General features: G+C 42.5%; 1 protein-coding gene and 1 long non-coding RNA gene across 5 annotated transcripts in view; one reads left to right on the top strand and one right to left on the bottom strand.

The window, feature by feature from the left end:
• Positions 1–3217: 3217 nt before the first annotated feature.
• Positions 3218–19429, bottom strand: part of LOC137232318 (uncharacterized) — a 557085-nt gene continuing 540873 nt past the window's right edge. For both annotated transcript variants that reach the window (XR_010946964.1, XR_010946963.1), the window contains exon 8: positions 3218–6112. This is a non-coding gene — a long non-coding RNA (uncharacterized lncRNA). The remainder of the gene's footprint in view (positions 6113–19429) is intronic.
• Positions 15674–19429, top strand: part of MOBP (myelin associated oligodendrocyte basic protein) — a 42395-nt gene continuing 38639 nt past the window's right edge. For 2 of the 3 annotated variants that reach the window (XM_067754019.1, XM_067754020.1), the window contains exons 1-2: positions 15674–15828; positions 18545–18622. The gene's annotated coding sequence lies outside the window, so the exon portion shown is untranslated. The remainder of the gene's footprint in view (positions 15829–18544; positions 18623–19429) is intronic. The other variant, XM_067754021.1, reaches the window with a different exon arrangement.

Below are 19429 nucleotides of genomic sequence, written 5' to 3'. Positions count from 1 at the left end.
AAAATAAAAATAAATAGGAGGTTCCTGAGATTGAGTGGGTCAGGTGATCTCGACCCTGACTTCAGAAGGAAAGAGTACTGGCCAAGGCACCTGGAGCCCAGCTCCGCTGGAGTGAGGGTTTGGAGGAAGAGCTAGGGGAGCCTAAAGTCAGGGAAGCTCCCTCTCCTAGTCCTCCACAGCCTCTAAAACTGGAGCCTGGACTCAAACAGGTCTGAAAGAGCCACAGTAAGACGGGGAACTGGGTCCAGTCCAGGATCCCTCGCTGCTCCCGCGGGGGCAGGGCTGAGGCCGCTGGGGCTTCTGGGCTCTCAGCAGGTGCGGCCCCGAACCTGGGAGCCAGCTGAACTCCCTGCAGACCTGACTCTCCCAGGAACAGTCCAGGGGCCTCGGCCTCCTCCGTCCACCAGACCTGCCCCTCGCTGGAGGCCGCTGCCCGCAGCCGGCCTGGAGGATGCTCAGGAGCGCCCTGGCTCTTGCTCATCTCCTGGTCTCGGTCTTTCTGCGGCTGGCAGGCGGGCGGGTGGACTCCTTGTCGGATTTCCTCACTCCAAGTCCTGGCCTGACGGGGCGCCTACTCCTTGGCCTCCTGGTTCCGTTTGCCTCAGCTCTCTACCCGGGACATAGGCGGGACCTCTCTCTGCAACTACCTGCGACTCCAAGGGCCTCAGCCAATCCTCAACTGTCCCAGCCAATCAACCAGGGCCCCAGCCAATCAACAAGGGCTGCACCAACCACCCCCCCCACCCCCCACGGCTCTAGCCAATCAACAACGGCCCCAGCCAATCAACAACAGCTCTAGCCAATCCCCAACGGCCCCAGCCAATCCACAACGGCCCCAACCAAACCCTAAGGCCTGCATCCGGCTCCCAGCGACTCTCAACGACCCTGGATTTTAACCTCCTTTTCTGGCGGGGTGGGCGCTGATGCTGAGTGGGCTCCTTAGAGGAGGCAGTGTTGAGGGGGCTGGAAGCTGACAAGTGAAGACGGTCTTCAGGGTGTCGTGTCGTAAGCTAAGGATAAGGACGACGTGATATCCTGGAGGGGTGCCTGGAGAAGGTCGTGACTTTGGAAACCTTTCTGGTCACTAGTGTGCGGCTGGACCTTAGAAGCAGAGGAGCGGGTGAAGAGAGACACGAATGGGTAGGAAAGTAGAGGCTAGATCCTGAGGCCTCCATGTCCGGAAAGAAGAGGGCTGAGGGGTGCCATCAGATGTGTGATGTAGAAGGAAGTTCTGGGAACACTGAGGGCAATGGACAAAGTTCTCGGGCAAGTATGTGACAGGAAGCTGGCCAGGAGATTGTGTGGGTGATCTAGGTAGAGGGGAGCACGACCTGGGCTAGGGATGGTCCTTACGGTGGAGAGTGGCCGACTTTTTTTTTTTAAAGCTATAAACAAGAAGTATGAATATATGTCACAGACCAATCATTCTGATGGGGGTGGGGCTGGGAGGACATCCAGCCAAGGGTGAAGATGGCTGAGTTTAGTAGCTGGCTTATCCCCTGCCCTTAGCTGAGATGGGGAGGCAGGGGTAAAGGAAGTCGGGGGTATGCTGGAGAGAAAGGGGTGTGTACAGTTCAATTTGAGAGATGCTTCATTTGTAAACAGAGATACTCTGGGCTCACCCAAGATTCACAGGGAGAGGGCCAGTGTGTGGACAGGGCATCAGAAATGGGCTGGATTCATCAACATAAATGTGGAGCCACAGAACTTGATGAGATCTGAGAGAGGTGAGCTCAGAAATTGGTGGGCAGCCCCATCCCAGGGCCAGGTAGAGGGAGAGGAACTTCATCGGAGTCTGAGGAGGTCAGGGGAGAGAAAATGAAGAAAATCCTAAGTAAAGTTGTCTTAAAGGCTGATGAAAAAACCATCAAGTTTGGAACAAACATTTGGCAACACTCATGGAAACTGAAATGTGATCCCACTTTTCCGTATCTACCAGGAAGTAGGAGGCACGTAACAGCAGAGGTGGAGGGGAGGGCAGCAGTCTACTCCCACCGGCAACAGGAGTGCGTGGTGTAGACTATAAAAAGTCACCTCACTTAAAGCCTTTCCGCTAATTATCATCATGAGAAAGAAATTCTAGAAGTCCTTGATAAACTGCTTCTCTCCACTGTAGCCAACTGCTGCCATATACCCCTCCAGCTTGGCCTGGCACTGGGTACCAGCATTATTGCAGCAGCATTTATAATAGAGGAACTTGGGGGAAAACCTTCATGTCCATCCATAGGGGAAAGGCAGAATCACAGATGATATCTACATGTGATGACACAGGACATCCAGCAGTTAAAAGGAATTCACATACCTGTACATCTGAATAGATCCTAAAAACACTGCTGAAAAAGCCAAAAGTGCACAAATATATTCATGTTGACCCCTACTAAGAGGCAGTACCTCACATGTATTAAGGAATAAACATACAAATCTGAATGTGTAATGAAAGGACTGGAGATCCTCCACGTAGCAGTTACTACTGAGAAGGACTTGAGGGCTCTGGGGTTGGGAGTGGTATTAAAGAGGACTTGACCTTGGAGTTAAAAAAAAGAAAAAAGACAAATGTAAGTTACTGGTATAATTAAGTGATACAACTGAAAGTAAATAATTTTTTTCTAAGTACTTATGAAGAATAATGGCCTAAGCCTCTTACTCCACTGTTTAGAAGTTTAGATCACTGTTTGATCCTCCCTTGTGTTTTCCTTTGCCTTTATCTTGTGGATAATTGCAAATTCATACCAATCAGGTATTGTGAACAGCAAGCAGAAATGATAAGTTCTGAAACATTTGAAAGCTGGGACTCATTGCACCAAAAAAAATCCGTAACAGTATTTTTTATGCTTATTAAATGAGGGTGGATATATTTTAGATAGTCTGCTAATTTCTGGACTGTTCGATTTTGTAATTATTTTTGTTAACATAATAAAGACCTTTTGGTCTGGCATGACTAAATGCGCTAGTTAGGATTTTGCTCTGAGTTTTGCAGGCTGGAATCTGGATTGTATAATCAAAGGCAGGTTTTTCATCTGAAAGCATGTTGAAATGCTTTGGCTAATAAAGATATCCCTCAATAGGATGGGTTGCATTTTCTTTATCCCGTAACTCAGTATTCTTTACAAGGTTCTCCAGCAAAGCAGCCCCTCCCCTTTAGCCGGGGAGGAAAAGAGGAGCTTGCACTCAAATCTAACAGGGTCTGGGAAAGTAGCCCAAATAAAGAAGAATAGTATTTCTTTAAAAGCTCTTGTTTCTTTATAAAAATAAGAAAATTTACTCCATAATACATCTGAGTAAAATTGACACTGCATGCAAATGCATCATTTTATTCCTGAAATCCCAAATACCCCTGGGGTCCTCTTATGCTCCACCGCAATAAACACAGCATGAACGTATTCTGGAAACTGTGTGTAGAATCCTAACATTGTTTGAGAATTTACAAAACATAGCTTAAACATCTTATTTAAAATCAGGGATAGGAGAAACTTTCTTTTTATGTAACTTCATCTTAAACAATACTAAATAGAGGAGAAATTCAATGTTTTTTTCCCCCAAAATTCACTGAATTTGCAGAAAAGATTAGCGGGTGAATTTGAAACAGAAGCAAAATCCTGTGACAATTTGTATTTTTGAAATAACAAATAAACTACCAGCTGAGTTCTTTCTTACAATGCCAATTTGGATTACTCAATATCAACAATAATCACTAATGAATTATCATGTTAGCTATGGAATTACTATTAAATTGTTAGGTGTGATAATAGCATTTAAAAAGTCATAATTTGTTAGAGATACATACAGTACATAGTGCAGATTTGTGGGTGAAATATGATGGCTGAGATTTGATTTTAAAACTTCTGATCCACCCCCAGCAAAAAAAAAAGTGTATGTGGGAGGGGAGAGGGTGCGTGAGGATTAGGTATAAATGAAACAAGAAAGGCAAATGTTGATAGTTACTGAAACTAGGTAAAAAAATACGAAAATTCCCCTCCTAATCTTGTGTACATTTAAAATTCTTCATAATAAAGACAAACTACCAAGTTATGTTGAACACTGTCATTCCCTAAAATTTCCTAAGGAAAAAAATAGAATTAACCAATATCAAATATTTAAATAAAAATACTGACCATAAAATACAGCCTGCACAGTGGGTTTCCTGAAATATTCTGTTTTCAACCGAAGTATTTGTGGGATCTTGGTTTTCGGCCTTTTGGGTGCTTTTTAAAATCAACCACTGCAATTAAATAATATTCAAAATGGTAATAATTTGTGAAGAGATTAGAATCCCATGTCATAAAATGATTATGATTGCGACTTGCTGGGCTCAAATCTGTACAAAGGCTGATGGCACTTGTAATTAGAATGCAAAATCACACTTTGTATGATTAACAAAGACACTGCAGATGCAGAGAGATGCAACAAGTTCCTTATTTGCAAGCCTGGATGCCCGGCCTTTCAGTGCTCAGTTCTTCCAATCACTGGTTCCAGGAGACCAAGTCTATAGCCTCACATGTGAGGACTTAACTGCTTTACTTGTATCACTGGAATTGGATATGCACTTATTTGTAATCTCCAAATGGTCAAGCATAAAGTTATTTTCCTTTAATAATCAAAACGAACATTACATATTTACATACATATGCTATATATTTACATATATACTATACAATTTAGTATATACTGTATGTATAATCTGTTCATATTATTTTAAAAAAGAGTATTTTTTGACGCTAATAAACTAAAACTGAGTGGCTGGGTAATACTTTCATAGGGAGATGTCCTGAGTTTCAGCACCTGTTAACGGACTTGCTAAAGCAGAAGCTGCTAATAGGAACAAGGCATCTGATTTGGCAGCAAACACTTGCCTAAATCATGCCAGACTTCAGGATGACCTGGGGCTAGGTTAGGGTTCCAGATGGGGAACTTTGACTTCCCATACAAGGTAGATACAGACCCCAAGTTCCATGAGGCCCCCAATTATATGAACAAATAAAGGGCAAGCCTCACAGGAAGACTGTCCTGTGGTCTAGCCTTAGATTGGGTCCCACCAGGAGCAGACCCAGGGACAAGGAGTCTAGTACAAGTAAGTTATTGGGGAGGTGATGGCAGGGGGCCCCCACAAGTAGGGGAGCGGGGAAGGGAGACGGAGCTGGGCACCTCACTGAGCAGGCAACCGGGGCTGCAGCCACTGGGAACTGAGAGGCAGCGCAGAAAACGAGTATCTCAGCGGAAGGGTGATGGCGCAGGGGAATAACAAGTTTCTCGGGTTTAACGATAACTGTGATTTGCTGAAACTTCAAAGACAAGTTTTCAGTACTCCATTCTTTGAATATTTTACTTAAGGAGTTCTAATTCATTTTGAACAGAACGCAACCAAAATTTAAAATAATTCATTTACGAAAGTGAGCAGGGACACAGTTTGATTTATAAAGTAGTTTTTCAAAGGCTCAAACTTTTCTAAAATCTGATGATTAGCAGCAAATTTCAAATGAAAAATGAGCAAACTGAAAAGGGCAGTCATTTGATCTTCACAGAATGCTCTGTAAATGCACGTCCTGTAGCTGCACCTGTTTAACTGCCATTCTAGGACGCAGTCTTCTTAAAATACTTACTTTTGAAGTGGACACTGATGCTTTGTCAGCGGATTTCTCTCATTTTTGGGGGGTGTGGGAAGATCAACGACATCACCACAGAGCCTACAGTGGTATGTAAATTCTTATATACATTTTGTGCAAGTTACAGATTCATCACCACCTTTCTGGAGAAACTGAGATTCAATGCTTAGTTTTCTATTAAACCTTGGCTTTCATTTATTTGAGCTCTTTGTCATCAAAAACTTTACTGCAAAATGCAAAAACCATTGCCAAATAGTTAAATAGTTGCATATTTATATCATACAGAGAAATCTAAAAACCACTGTAGCAAAAGCCATCAGACTGCTCTTTGTCACTGTGCATCTGGCTGGTACTCAAGTCTCCCACAGAGGCAGCAGCTTGGAGTACTTCTCTCACCATCTGAGATAAGTAGGTATTGACTGTCCCCAGGTCCTCGAGTCCCAGCTCACTATACTTTCAGCAAGTGTCCTGATGCTGTTCTTGAAAGGGAGGTGTTAGTTAAGCTGCTGTTTCTGGAAAGAGTAGAGAAAAGAGAGATAGTTACTGGGATCATCTTTCAGACTTAAGCACGTCTAAGCGAGAGTTCCTTTCGCTGCACGCGTGTCTCACACGCCAGCAGGAGAGATCATGGCAGAATCGGATGTACACGGTGGAGGCCTACCAAACTCGTCCTGGCTTATTCCAATGTAGGGATTAAAAATAATATTTTGTTAGAAAATAAAAATTTCACACACATGATAAACCAGAAGGGACACAGGGAAAGGAGACACAAACTACTCCTGCCCAGGCCCATGGGGATGTTTGCTCACCTGTCAGGCATGTCATCCGGCTACAGCTGCTTGTGAGCCTTGGTGGAGTGAGGAAGGTGTTTGGCTAACACCTCACCATTTCTGCCAGGCTGCAATCTGGAAAAATCCCATTCCCAAGCCAGTAATAATAAGTACTCCTTATTCCATACATTTTATCACCATCCTCCTGGCAGTGATGACTTTCTGCTCTTTCTTCCGGCTCGGCCTGGCCACATCCCGTGTATATAGCCAGGCAGATACAACCTATTATAGCCATGTTCCCAAGATAAATGATAACTGGTCCTCAAGTAAGAGGGCTTGCCAGCACCTCTTAAGACAGACATTTGATAAAAAGGACATTTGATTCTTTTCAGGGGTGAAATATTTCAGAAGAAAGAAAATGACACTGTCCCAGAACTTTCAAAGATATCACAGGCGCATTTGGTTTGTGGACCTTGTCACACACAGTTCATCCTATATTCAGCTGGTAATTGGAGTGACCATCCGTATCAGCTAATTGGCTTTATCCAAAGGAAAAATAAAACTTCCTGTATCTTTATGAGAGGAGGTTGGGGCGCCATCTTCCTTGGTGATGATATTTCAAGAGTCGGCTCCCAGGTCCCCGAGGAAGACACTCCTGAGCTGGAAAGCTGGCAAGAGGCTTAGTGAGCTTTTAAAAGGATTTATGTACATTTTGAAGAGACAGAGAAAGAACGTATATTTACACATTTTCTAAAGTAAATTCTCTAAGAAGAAGGGGTGGGGAGAGTCCTTTATTTTCAACAAGTAGAATTAAGTCTCTTAAAAAATCTGGGACTTCCCTGGCAGTCCAGTGGTTAACACTCCACGCTTCCACTATGGGGGCCTCTCACTGTTGTGGCCTCTCCTGTTGCGGAGCACAGGCTCCGCACGTGCAGGCTCAGCGGCCATGGCTCACGGGCCCAGCCGCTCTGCGGCATGTGGGATCTTCCCGGACCGGGGCACGAACCCGTGTCCCCTGCATTGGCAGGCGGACTCTCAACCACTGCACCACCAGGGAAGCCCCTTGTTTTTAATTTGTATTTATCCTTACACAAGTAATGTAGGCAGGCTCCTCAAGGAACGCAAGCTGGGAAAGGTAAGGGAACATTTTCTTCCCTAGGGTCTCCAAAGGAATGGAGAACTCTGGAATGCCTTCCAGAACTGTAAGATAATAGATTTGTGTTGCTTTAAACCACTAAGTTTGAGGCACTTTGTTACATTAGGATTAGGAAACTAATAAACTCCTAATCACATGATAAGAAAAGAAATACTATGTATACAGAATAGATCACTATTATATTTTATATATTTAGAATCTATACTAATATATATATATATATAATATGCTAACGTATATATGAAAATCACTTCAGAAATATATTTGACATTTTTGTGATTGCTAGTGTTTTCATCATCGACTCTGTCTGCTGAAGTAGATCACAGAGTTTTAGGTGAGATACATTTAATTTAAAAATTGATGTATTAAAGTTATATAACACGAAAAAATTTGGGTTTTTTTTGAACATCTTTATTGGAGTATAATTGCTTTACAATGTTGTGTTAGTTTCTGCTGTATAACAAAGTGATTCAGCTATATGTATACATATATCCCCATAACCCCTCCCTCTTGCGTCTCCCTCCCACCCTCCCTATCCCACCCCTCTAGGTGGACACAAAGCACTGAGCTGATCTCCCTGTGCTATGTGGCTGCTTCCCACTAGCTAGCTATTTTACATTTGGTAGTGTATATATGTCCATGCCCCTCTCACTGTTTAAGTTTTACGACATGAATATTTATTACACATAGGAGTCAGTTCCAACCATGTTGCCTCTCTTCCATTCCCCGTGGAGACCAGCTTCCATCACCTAGAAATTGTTTAGCTGCTAGTTACAGAGGTCTCAAATAACTGTGCCTTAATTAAGATGGGGACATATTTTTCACTCTTTTAAAGTGACTTCCAGAGCTAGGCAACCTGGAGATTGTTTGGAGGCTCTGTCTGGCTGCTTTCAGTGTTCCAGGGTCCTCCTTTGTTGTTTTTGGGGGTGTTTTTTGTTGTTGTTGCTGTTGTTTTGTTGCTGTGTTGTTGAACTGAGCGGCTTGTGGGATCTTAGTTCCCTGACCGGGGACTGAACCGGGCCCTCAGCAGTGAGAGGGCGGAGTCCTAACCACTGGACCGCCAGGGAAGTCCCCAAGGTCCTCCTCTTTGCGCTCTGCTGCCTTGGTTTTTATTCCCATGGTTGTAAGATGGCCACTGTGGCTCCATTTGAAATACCTCAAGTTACAGGCAGGAGGAGGGGGAAAAGGGAAGGGACAAGGGCGCCTGCCAGCTGAGCAAGTCCCCGTAAAGAGCCCCCCGAAGCCCACCAAGGTGTCTGCTTCCACAACAGGGGACCACCACGGGTGGCAAGGCTGGGATGTGTAGGTTCTTTTAACAGCTGAGCACATGGCTGCTCCGATATTAGAGGGGTTCTGTGACAAAGAAGGAAAGGTGGAGGAGGTCTTGGGGGGCAATTAGTGGTTTGTGGTACAGGGTTCCTCCCAGGTAGCCCAGGACATTTCAGATGCTCTGCCCTGCCCGCCAGCTGTCACACCCAGGTGGGACTGATGTGTCTGGATCAAGGGTTTAGAACAATTCCTGTCTGTTAGTTTTTTGTGCTGTTCTCTGTGTTTTTCATACTGCTGCTCTAGAAGGAAACCTAGGGCTCTTCAGAGTCGCTTCAGGGGTTCCACAGATAATACACATTTTTCTAGTAAAAGTAAAGACAACGTTGTGTGGCACACCTCTCTCATTTTTGTGTTTTATATCAGAAATTCTTGAGCATCTCGGTTCAAGGAGCTTTTAGGGTTTCTGTAATTTTTTCACAGCACCCATAGGCCAAAAGAAATCCCTAACAGTTCTTTTTATGAAACAGTTAGGCCCAAATAACTTCATAAGAATTTATGTTCTAACAACTAAGCAGCAATTTGAAAAATACACATAAATTGAAAAGAACAGTAATATTTTTATTTTATTCTTAGATAACCACAGTTACCTACTAACAGGCTTTGTGCAGGAATCAAACTGTGACAATGCCATTCTCATTTCCTGTTCCACAAGACTGTCCTGCAGTACTTGCTTTTTATCAAGCAAATATCTAAAAACCGACCTTTATAAAGAATAAGACATCATCTAAAAAAACACAGTACAGGGAATTCCCTGGCAGTCCAGTGGTTAGGACTCCGCACTTCCACTGCAGGGGTCGCAGGTTTGATCCCAGGTTGGGGAACTAAGATCCCGAAAGCCGCGCAGCGTGGCCAGAAACAAAAAACACCACAGTGTAATGTACTGTTAAAATGATGAACTATCTCAAGCTGCTGGTCCATGGGGTGTCGGACAGAGGTCTGTTGAGTTTTTCTTGACATTTTAAATGCTCCATGGCATACTGTGAGCCTGCTGTGCACACCAGGGATTCCTGCAGTGTTTGAGAACCATGGGTTTTATACATAGAAGTGCTCTGTGACGTGTTACCTGGGATCCTGCAGTGGCCCATCACAGCTTGTCGGCTTGGGAGGAGCAAACCCTGAATAGAGGGCACACCGCGGAGGGGTGAACAGGACATGGCCACGAATGCACTCGTGTGCAAATAAATCTTTACTTTACTTTCCAAACAAACTTATTGTACTTTCTAATACAACTCTAAACCTGGACACTCACTCCATTTGCCCTTGTCACTGTGAAGATATGGACAGCACTGTGTGAGAGAAGAAAATGCCACCCAATGACAGGACTCAGACAAAACCAGAGGAGTTAAGTCCCCACCATTATTTTACTTGGAGTGAATGAGGCTCTTCTTTACAAACAACAGCTGCTTGTGACAAATGTTCAATATATGGGTTTGACCAAGGACAGAATTTCATTCTGCGATTTCTTTTTATGAAGTGGAGAGATGTTGCTCTTCTCTTTACTTCAAGTACTGTGTGAAATTCTCTCAGGTGCTGAATGAGTTCAAGGTGTGGTATGTCAGGCTCCCAGCTCTTACCTTCCTCAAAGTTATGGTGAAATAACTACTGCACACGATCTGTGAAGAATGACTGAACGTTTTCCCCTCACATAGCACTTTAAAAGTAACTGTCCATTTAATTTTTTTTTTTCTTTTGGTGGTGCCGTGGGCTTGCGGGATCCTAGTTCCCCCACCAGGGATCGAACCCGTGCCCCGTGCAGTGGAAGCCTGGAGTCCCAACCACTGGACCGCCAGGGAATTCCCAATAATGGTCCATTTAATCCCCTCTCTGGGATTCAGGGCACACTCAGCCAAATTTACTGGAAATGTAAACCCACTGGTAACTGGCCTCACCAGGCACTGAACTTTGAGAACAATTTCAATCAGCGGGGACCCTTTTAATTAAAAAGAAATCTTGCAGAAGTCTTGTCATACTCTTAGCCCTCTTTGAGAATTCTGCCCAGTGGAATTGATGAGGCAGTCACTGCTGAGAGGAGGGGGAACCTGAGAGGGAGCAGACGAGGACGGTGGGACGGAGGATTACCACAGTGAGACGGTCTTCTCCCTGGAGAGCGAGACTGGCACTGGTCCCGTCTCACCCTAGGACAGGATGCAGATCTTTCTCACACCAGACCACACCAGCCGAGAAGCTGAACTTGACATAAAAGGAAGAGAGTCAATGGGAACTTTGGGTAAAAACTTCAATGAAGGTTATATTAAATACAGGCTGTTTTCAGTTTAGTCACATGTGTGCTGTCTACACTTTATTATGGATTTCAGATTAACAGGATCAGGAATCAGATTTTTAGTTTGTGAAGGGGCAACACATTAGAGAAGGTAGCTTCTATTATAGAGATCTTACTGTGTGTCAGGCAGTGTGATGGGCATTATTATTACTTTTTTTTTAAACTGAGCCTGATAATGAATTCCAATCTATTAACTCAAATGGTGACAGATCACCCAGGATCTGTGCTTTTCTCAAGGCACTTTCATGATGAAGGGGAGCAGAATATAACACTCTAAAATGTGCCACCTTGGGGCTTCCCTGGTGGCGCAGTGGTTGAGAGTCTGCCTGCCGATTCGGGGGACACGGGTTCGTGCCCTGGTACGGGAAGATCCCACATGCTGCGGAGCGGCTGGGCCCCTGAGCCATGGCCGCTCAGCCTGCGCGTCCGGAGCCTGTGCTCCGCAATGGGAGAGGCCACAACAGTGAGAGGCCCGCGTACTGCAAAAAAAAAAAAATAAAAGTGCCACTTTGGCTTGTGAGTTATTTTGACAACATAATGATAGGTGCTTGGCAGCTTGGTAAGCATAGAACTAAAACAAAGATAGTTCTCTTTTTTCAAAGATTATTTCCATTAATAATAATTAATATTATTAATAATTAATATAATAGTTGAGTCCTTCACTTCACTCTTGTCTCTGGATAACTGACATCAGGATTTAGAATCAAAAGGTTCCGCCACTACAACATGCTGACATCTGACAAAGACCCTCCTGGACCAACTTTAGTCAGGCCAACTCTGAACCCTCTTCCCAACTAGGCCTTGACCTTGGGACCTCAATGTCTGTCTTTGTGTCACTTAGTTTTAACAAGAATCTTGCTAAGTCATCTTAGCAAGAATCCCCCACCCTCAATATCAGATCATTCTCAATATCTGGTCCAATTCCTCATCCCTCACCATCCACCAGATGATGTCTGGTCACCCTGGCCTGATTTCAGCAAGAATCCTATCAAGTCAGTTTAGCTAGAAATCCCCTCCTTACCACTGATATTTCCTCTTAGTAATTTTCCATCCACCAGCTCCTCCTCCTCCAACGTGCTCCTTGGCTCTTAATCCTCACGTGTCCATACTGTATTTGGAATTGAGCCCAGTTTTATAGTGAGATCTCTTTTTTCCTATTATAATAGCTCCTGAATAAAATCTGTTTTTAACACTTTAATTACTATTCAGCTTTGGTTTTCTTTAACACATCACAACAATATATTCTTATTCTGAATCTCTCCTTTTGCTAGAATCCTTGCATATTGCTACCCTGTGTCCACCCTTTCCTTTTCTAATGGTAATATTACAAGGGATAAAATCGCTGGGTTAGGTCCAGAAAGTTGAACAGCAGAAGCATGTCTTGTATAGAGTTGAGTTTTAACACAGCAAGTTGGATAAAACCCAGTCCCTTAAGTATGGAACATAATGTACATTTACACAGGTCACCACTGGCCAGAACACAATTGTAACTGAGCCCAAGCACAGTAGAAAGAGAGAGAGAGAAAGGGAGGGAGGGAGAGGGAGGGGGGGGGAGAGAGAGAGAGAGATTCGGTGGGGTTGTGGAGCTTGGGAACACACAGAGGCTTTGTCTGAATGGATGGCAGCTCAGAGGGTGTCTATTCCTCTGATTACCATTGAAAGCTGGGGACTGTATAGCTCAGAATCTGTGAGATCCAGGTCAAAGTCTTAGAGGAGACAGATTTGCTCTCAAAGTGAGGATTGAAGGGCAAAAATGAAGAGACGTTTTGGTTTCTCTCAGATTTGATCAATTCATTATTATTTACCTTGCAATAATTAAATGGTCTTATAGCTATTTATAAAGGTCATTTTTTTTCATATTTCTACAGGAAAAATAGGATTGTTGTCATTAATCTGAACATCTCTTGGCCTTTTAAATTTTAATAAAAAACAACATTTACAACACATATTTTGGTACATAATTTTGTTAGGTAAACAACAATTGTCTGATTGTGGATATGAGTTCATGCACATTTAACTTTCTAGGAAGAATATGGAGATGTCCTTCTCTCACCAGTGTCTTTCCTAAGGTAACGTTTTTCTGTGGATGATTCACTCACTTTGTACTAACTTTCAGTGATTCCCCCTAACACGATGCTCGCCACACCCTCTAACCCCTTTTATGCTTGACTCTCTATGTGCTGATATAAACTAGTATTATGTTTCACTGCTACAGTATGGATTTATTTTTAGAGTGATGAAAATGTTACGGAATTAGATAGTGGCGATGCCTCCATAACCCTGTGAATTTATTAAAAGTCCCTAAATTTTACACTGTAAAATTGTGAATATTATGGTATGCAAATTATATTTCAATAAAAAGCAATTACTTCTTTTTTTTTTTTTTTTTGGTTCAAAGTGGCAGGTTAACTACACGTGCTTATTTTATCTACTTTTATCTCCCCCCAAATTACTAAAATTATAGTAGTAAAATATTTTTTTTTTTTAGTAGTAAAATATTTTTAAAGGTAAAGAATTAAAAACAATTTTTACTCCCACAGGGGCAGTAGAGAATTTTCAAAAAGGTTTTAACCCATCAAAGAAAAGGAGACACCAAAACATGAGTGATTATAACACAAGTTGGGGGGTAGAAATGAGTGGAGGGCAGTAAATGGCTTGGCCGACTGGAGGAAGTTCCATTTTAAGAGCTGGCAGGGGCCATGCCCGAGAAAAGCATGTCAAAAGGATGTGTCAAAAGACCAAGCGTCTACAGGCTTGGGGGACCAGGTATAGTGGAAAGCAGGATTAGGTGTGGGGAAGGTGCACATTCTGAACAAATTTCCAACTTCACTGCACAGCTTGCCCTAGCTCCTGGAAGTTTATTATGGAGAAACTTCTAGACTCAGAAACTGTGGAGAGCAATGTGATGGGCAGGGCTTAGAAAAGGAAACATCCACATACTCACGTGGGTCCCTTGCCCACCCTGATCACAGAATATCAGCAGTAAGATATTCAAACTCCTCCACCTTCCCTACCCTGCCAGGCTGGAAAATGGATTGCTCTTTCTTGAAGAAACTGAATGACCCAGGGGAAAATCCTCCAGCTACTTGGATTTTGAGGTCTGCCCATGTGAAGGCCAGCATGGCTGCCCATTCCACCACTCATCAACAAGCCTCGGGCTTGTACTTGGAGTCATAGTCCTGTGACCATCCAGTGTTCAGGACCACCAGAGCCCATGCTCTGAACCACCTCACTCCACGTAGCCCTCAAGCACATCCACGGCAGCACAAGCAAAGTCCTGGCTTCATCGTAGGAGTGAATCAGCCAGCACACATTTATAACGCGTTAACTTGCTACTCAGAGAAAGATGTTAGCGTACAATGAGATTTCTACTGGCTGTTTGTAGTCTCATTGGATGCCTTTTCAGGGTTCCCTAGGTGATTCGTTTTTGCATACAATGAGACGAGAGTCTAAAAGGAAACTTGATGGCAATGTTGGCATTTTTACCTCACCGTCAAGCAAGGCGTTCTGGGAATTCAAGAGGCAAGGCTGCTGTTGGTTGGATTAGTTTCAGAAGTGTCCTTCCATCTTTCAAATCATTAGCGTGTAGTTCTGCATATACAAAATGAAGTTTTACAGAAGCACAGGGTTATAGGACCCATGAAATTTAACAGAGTCACAGAGCTATAGGACTCAATAATGTGATCCCCAAATTTTAGGACAATGATAAGAAAATGCAAATGTCTAAGACTGAAGCCAATATTATCATGTTAATTGAATGAGATTCATCATTTACAGAAATCATGTACCAAAAGTGGTGATTTTTTTAAAGTTTTCATATATTTGAGTGCAAAGGGTAATTGTCACAGAATCTTCCAAATCCAATCTCAATTGTGACTAGACTGGGGTAGTCTTGCTATGAGGGTATGTGTATATGAGGGTAGGCGTGTGTGAATGTTAGTCTTGGGGGCATGTGTATGTAGGTGTGTTAGCGAGGAGAGTGTAGATGGGTATTTAATCTGCATAGAGTATGGAAATAGAAGCCTAAAAATAAAGATCTGTCAGTGTGACTCCAACTCTGTTCATGGCTTGTGGGTTCGGCATGTGGTGTGTGGCGTGGCATATAGTATGGTGGGGTGAGATGGTTGCTGTGGTGGGGTGGTTCATTGGTGGAAGGGTGTGTGGTTTGCTGGGGTGAGTTGGTGTGGACTGAGCTTTAGTGAGGGGCTTGACATGGGGTGTTAATTATGTGGGCTGTGGGAGGTGGAAGACCAGAATATGCGAGTGTGTGTGGGGATAGTGTGTAGATATGGTGTGTGTGCGTGTGTAGATATGGGGTGTGTGTGTGTGATACAGTTGTAGCTTAGCTTAGCTTTTGTTTAGATTTTCTTTTGCTCTTTGTTTTGGTCTTTGTTTTTGTCTTTGTTTGGCCTTTGTTTTGTCTTTGTTTCATTCTTTGTTTAAACTTTCTTTGGCTTTTGTTTGGTCTTTCTTTAGCCTTTTGTTTAAACCTTGTGTGGCCTTTTTGTAGTCTTTGTGCAGCTTTTGTTTTCAAGTGGATCTTGGCTGAGAACTCATCAAAAACACCTTGTGTAATGAAAACCCCGGATATATAATCTGTCCCTATATATTCTGCATGCATTGAGGTAGCCTCAACCCCCCCAGGGACCTGGTGCAGACGTGGAACCTGTTTCACACAACTGCTACTTGAAGGTAAGGTGATGCCACTGGTTTTCATCTCCCTTCATGTTCTGCTTCGTCTTCAGGTGGCAAGTGCACATTTTTGTATGGGCTGTTTCTTTATATCCCAGGGGAAACGAGGTAACAACAGTCAAGATTGGGAGGAGATAAGCACAGAGGACACCAAGGTTATTCCACTGCGGGCAGGGGGCCTTCCTGGAAGGTTCTGGCTAGTGTTCGGGATTGTCTGAGACTCAGGAGAGTCTCCGAACCTTAATCCAAGTTCTCCTGGGTTTAAAGTCTCATGTTACTGGAGCTAGATCAATAGCATTTACTGGCTTTTTCTTCTTTCCCCCTATTTCTTCTTTTATTGCTTGTCATAATTTGAAAAAGAGTTTTTCTTCTTATGTAGGAAGAGTTTCTTTCCTCATACAGCCGGGTTTATGTGTGGGGAGTACTAGTGGAACAACAAAGCCTAAATCTTGCTAGAATTTCGCTCCCTGTAGACTCGCAGCCTTCAATGGAAGGATGCTAATGCTTTGTCTTGTACAGAATTTCCTGAAAATCACAGAGTTTTTCAATGTTGTGGTTGACAGAAAAAGGAATGAAAAGATTATGTGTCAGGGGAATAAAGTAATGAACCTGGCTAGAATACTAGGAGGAAAATGGGGGAAAGTATTTTGAATGCTTTGTGAATAAAACATGAGAGAGAACAGACCGCCGTCAGATGCGCAGCTATGCCATTTTACGTTCATCTAGAAAAACAGGAGAATGCCTTGGTGGGTGGATTTAAAAATTTTTTCGGATTTACAAAAAAATTACCAACAGTACAAAAATTTCAGATGTACCCCCATCAGCCAAATGTTGACATTTTACCATATTTGCTTTATCACTCTCTCTCTGTATACACATTTATATATTTTTTTTCTGAGACTTTTGAGACTATATTACAGACATGATCCAAATCAGAAAATTAACATTGAGAAAATGGTGTCGTCTAATCTACAGACATCTAGATTTCATCAATTGTCCCAGGAGTTGATCCGGGATCACCCATCACCTTTAGTTGTCACGTCTTTTTAATGTCCCTTAATCTGGAAGAGTCCTGAGACAGTCATTCTCCTTCATGATCTTGACCGTTTTGAAGAGTATAGGCCCGTCATTTTGTTAAATGCCCTCAGTTTGGGTTTGGTCTGATGTCTTCTCATGATTAGGTCAGGAGTGTGCAGTTTTGGAAGGAATAGGCTTGCATTTTAGATCATACATAGCCAGATTCATTCTTGAATTGTACAAGCTTGAATTGTACAAGCTTAAATTTTACAAATTTGAATTGTACAAGCTTGAATTGTACAAGCTTGAATTGTACAAGCTTAAATTGTACAGATTTTTAATTTGAGGTCTTATTCATCTAATGGTAACTAGGATTTTAAATGAGTACCTAAAATCTTACAAGAAAATACAAAAAAATTAAAAATCCAGAGCTTTTACATGTGATTCTCAAGTATTCACCAAAAGTGTATGTGTTGTCTTTGAATTATAAATGGTACTTACAAGGATATGTACATGAACTTGATAGGCATGTAGTGAAGTATTTATCAAGATTCTTTATGTGTGTTGGATTCATGTCTACTGCTCTATGAGTATTCATTTCGTCAATGTGATCATTCTTTTCTAAGTAAAAGCATCTGCTAAAAACAGAGTTCAGTAAAGAGCTGTCCTGATTAGCAACTTTGGGTTCACTGATGTTTAGCATGTTGACAGGGTATCTGGTAGAGAAAGAACTTTCATTTTGTTTGTTTGTAAGTGGGAAAACTTCTGTTTGGAGGTATCTGGCAGCTATCATTCCAGAAGTGGAGACTTTGATTTCCTAGCAGACTTCCTTTGTTTGGGGAGTATTACTAAACTGCATTCCTTAGATAAGCAAATATAAAGCATCCATTTTTTTTTTCTCAGAGAAAACTTTGAAGTCATCATAAATCTGAACGTGGGGCAATTGATTAAACTTGATATACGACCTCTGTGGTCAAGTGAATGTATTATGGTTTTAACAGAACTGTTCCCTGGATGAGGTAGATAACTATTTTCTTTCCTAAACATGGAGTTCGATTAGAAGTTTGGGGTTCTGCACGTGGTGCAATTTAATGTTGAGGAACTCAGCTTTCGGGAAATGTAGCATTACTTATTATGATTGTTTCATCTGGGCCATCGAAGCCACTCTGGAGGTTGAGGAAGTATTTTGACTTTTATGTGTTCCCATGATGAACATTTTCCTTTATCTTCCTATCTTGTAATTTTATTGCATGCTGAACACGGTAGGTAGTAGATTGTAGAGGTTCTGGATTATGCTAAATTACTGGAGGATCACCTTGATCCTGTCCAGGCTTGGTTTTAGGCCTTGTTAGGGCAGACTTACTTCATCTTTGCTCTTTCTCCTAGGCATATAAGACCCCTTTGTTTAAACAACACTTCCAAGATCTGAGATGTATTAAGAAAGAAGGGACAGATGGTATGAATAGTCACATAAACCTCCGTAGTGCATGAGAAACCAATATTGATATTTTCTAGAAGTTCTCAATTTGATGCCTTGTCAAAGCGGATCCTTCGTTGAGTTTATAGTGCAAAAACTACATCATGATCCTTCCTAGGGCTGTGATTGTGAAGCTTGGTGATTAAGACACTTGATTTAACTACAACCTCAGTAATCAAAACACTAAATTAACCAGAACGCATTCTACTGCTTCAATTTTAGGGAAAAAAGAAGCCAATGATACCAAGAAAAGCTCATAACAGAGATCTATTCACCAGATGTGTATGGATGAAAATACAGGTACAAATGAATCTATTTTACTCTTTTGGATCGGCATCTAAATTCCGGTATAATGATTACTAGTATTCAGAATGTCAAAGTAGAATGTAGAATCAGCAAAAGACGGAGCAATCAAACTTTCAATAAGAGTTACACGCTTTAAAAAACTATTCCAGGTGTCTTTCAGTATTCTAGGTTTGGGGTATAGAAATATGAGAAAAACACTTCCTTGCATCAATCGGAGGGACTATGACCTAAGCCACCATTTGTCCACCTTTGACGAACCCATGTACCACAGTGTGTAGTCAAATGGAAAAGGAGACTTCATCCCCTGTAGCCTCAAACTCTGCTCAGGAGATTCCTTCCATCTCATTATCTTAACTGAATCCAGCCAGTCTTCTGAGAACAAGGCTTCATCTGTCAGCCTCTCAAGTGAAGGCCATTTTACACTCCAAGTAGCTCCAGATCTGAGAGTGGGGCAATGTTCTCCCCATTGCCACATTCAGGCCACTGCTCCTCCACTCTCTAGTTATTCCTCCATAATTTGAAGCTTGTGCTCCATTCCCTGTGTCAGTCTGCATCTGACTTCCCAGTCACTCCTCCTCTTTCACTGATAATTTCATAACCAGACTCCGTACTCCCCCACTCCCTCTCCACTTCAGCTCCATCCATCGACTTAGAGGACTTTAGGGTCCATGTGACTAAACTATCGCTACTCCAGTGAATTATCCACTCTGTCTCATCCATCCACCGTCGTGCTGTGGAACTTAGCAATACTCGAAACTACTCAATCTCTGAATCAAACAGTGCAAACATCTAGCATCTCAT

This window comes from Pseudorca crassidens, chromosome 10 (genome assembly GCF_039906515.1).
Source record: "Pseudorca crassidens isolate mPseCra1 chromosome 10, mPseCra1.hap1, whole genome shotgun sequence".
NCBI lineage: Eukaryota > Metazoa > Chordata > Mammalia > Artiodactyla > Delphinidae > Pseudorca > Pseudorca crassidens.
Note: the sequence above shows the minus strand (reverse complement) of the source record. Positions and strands in the feature narration are given on the sequence as shown.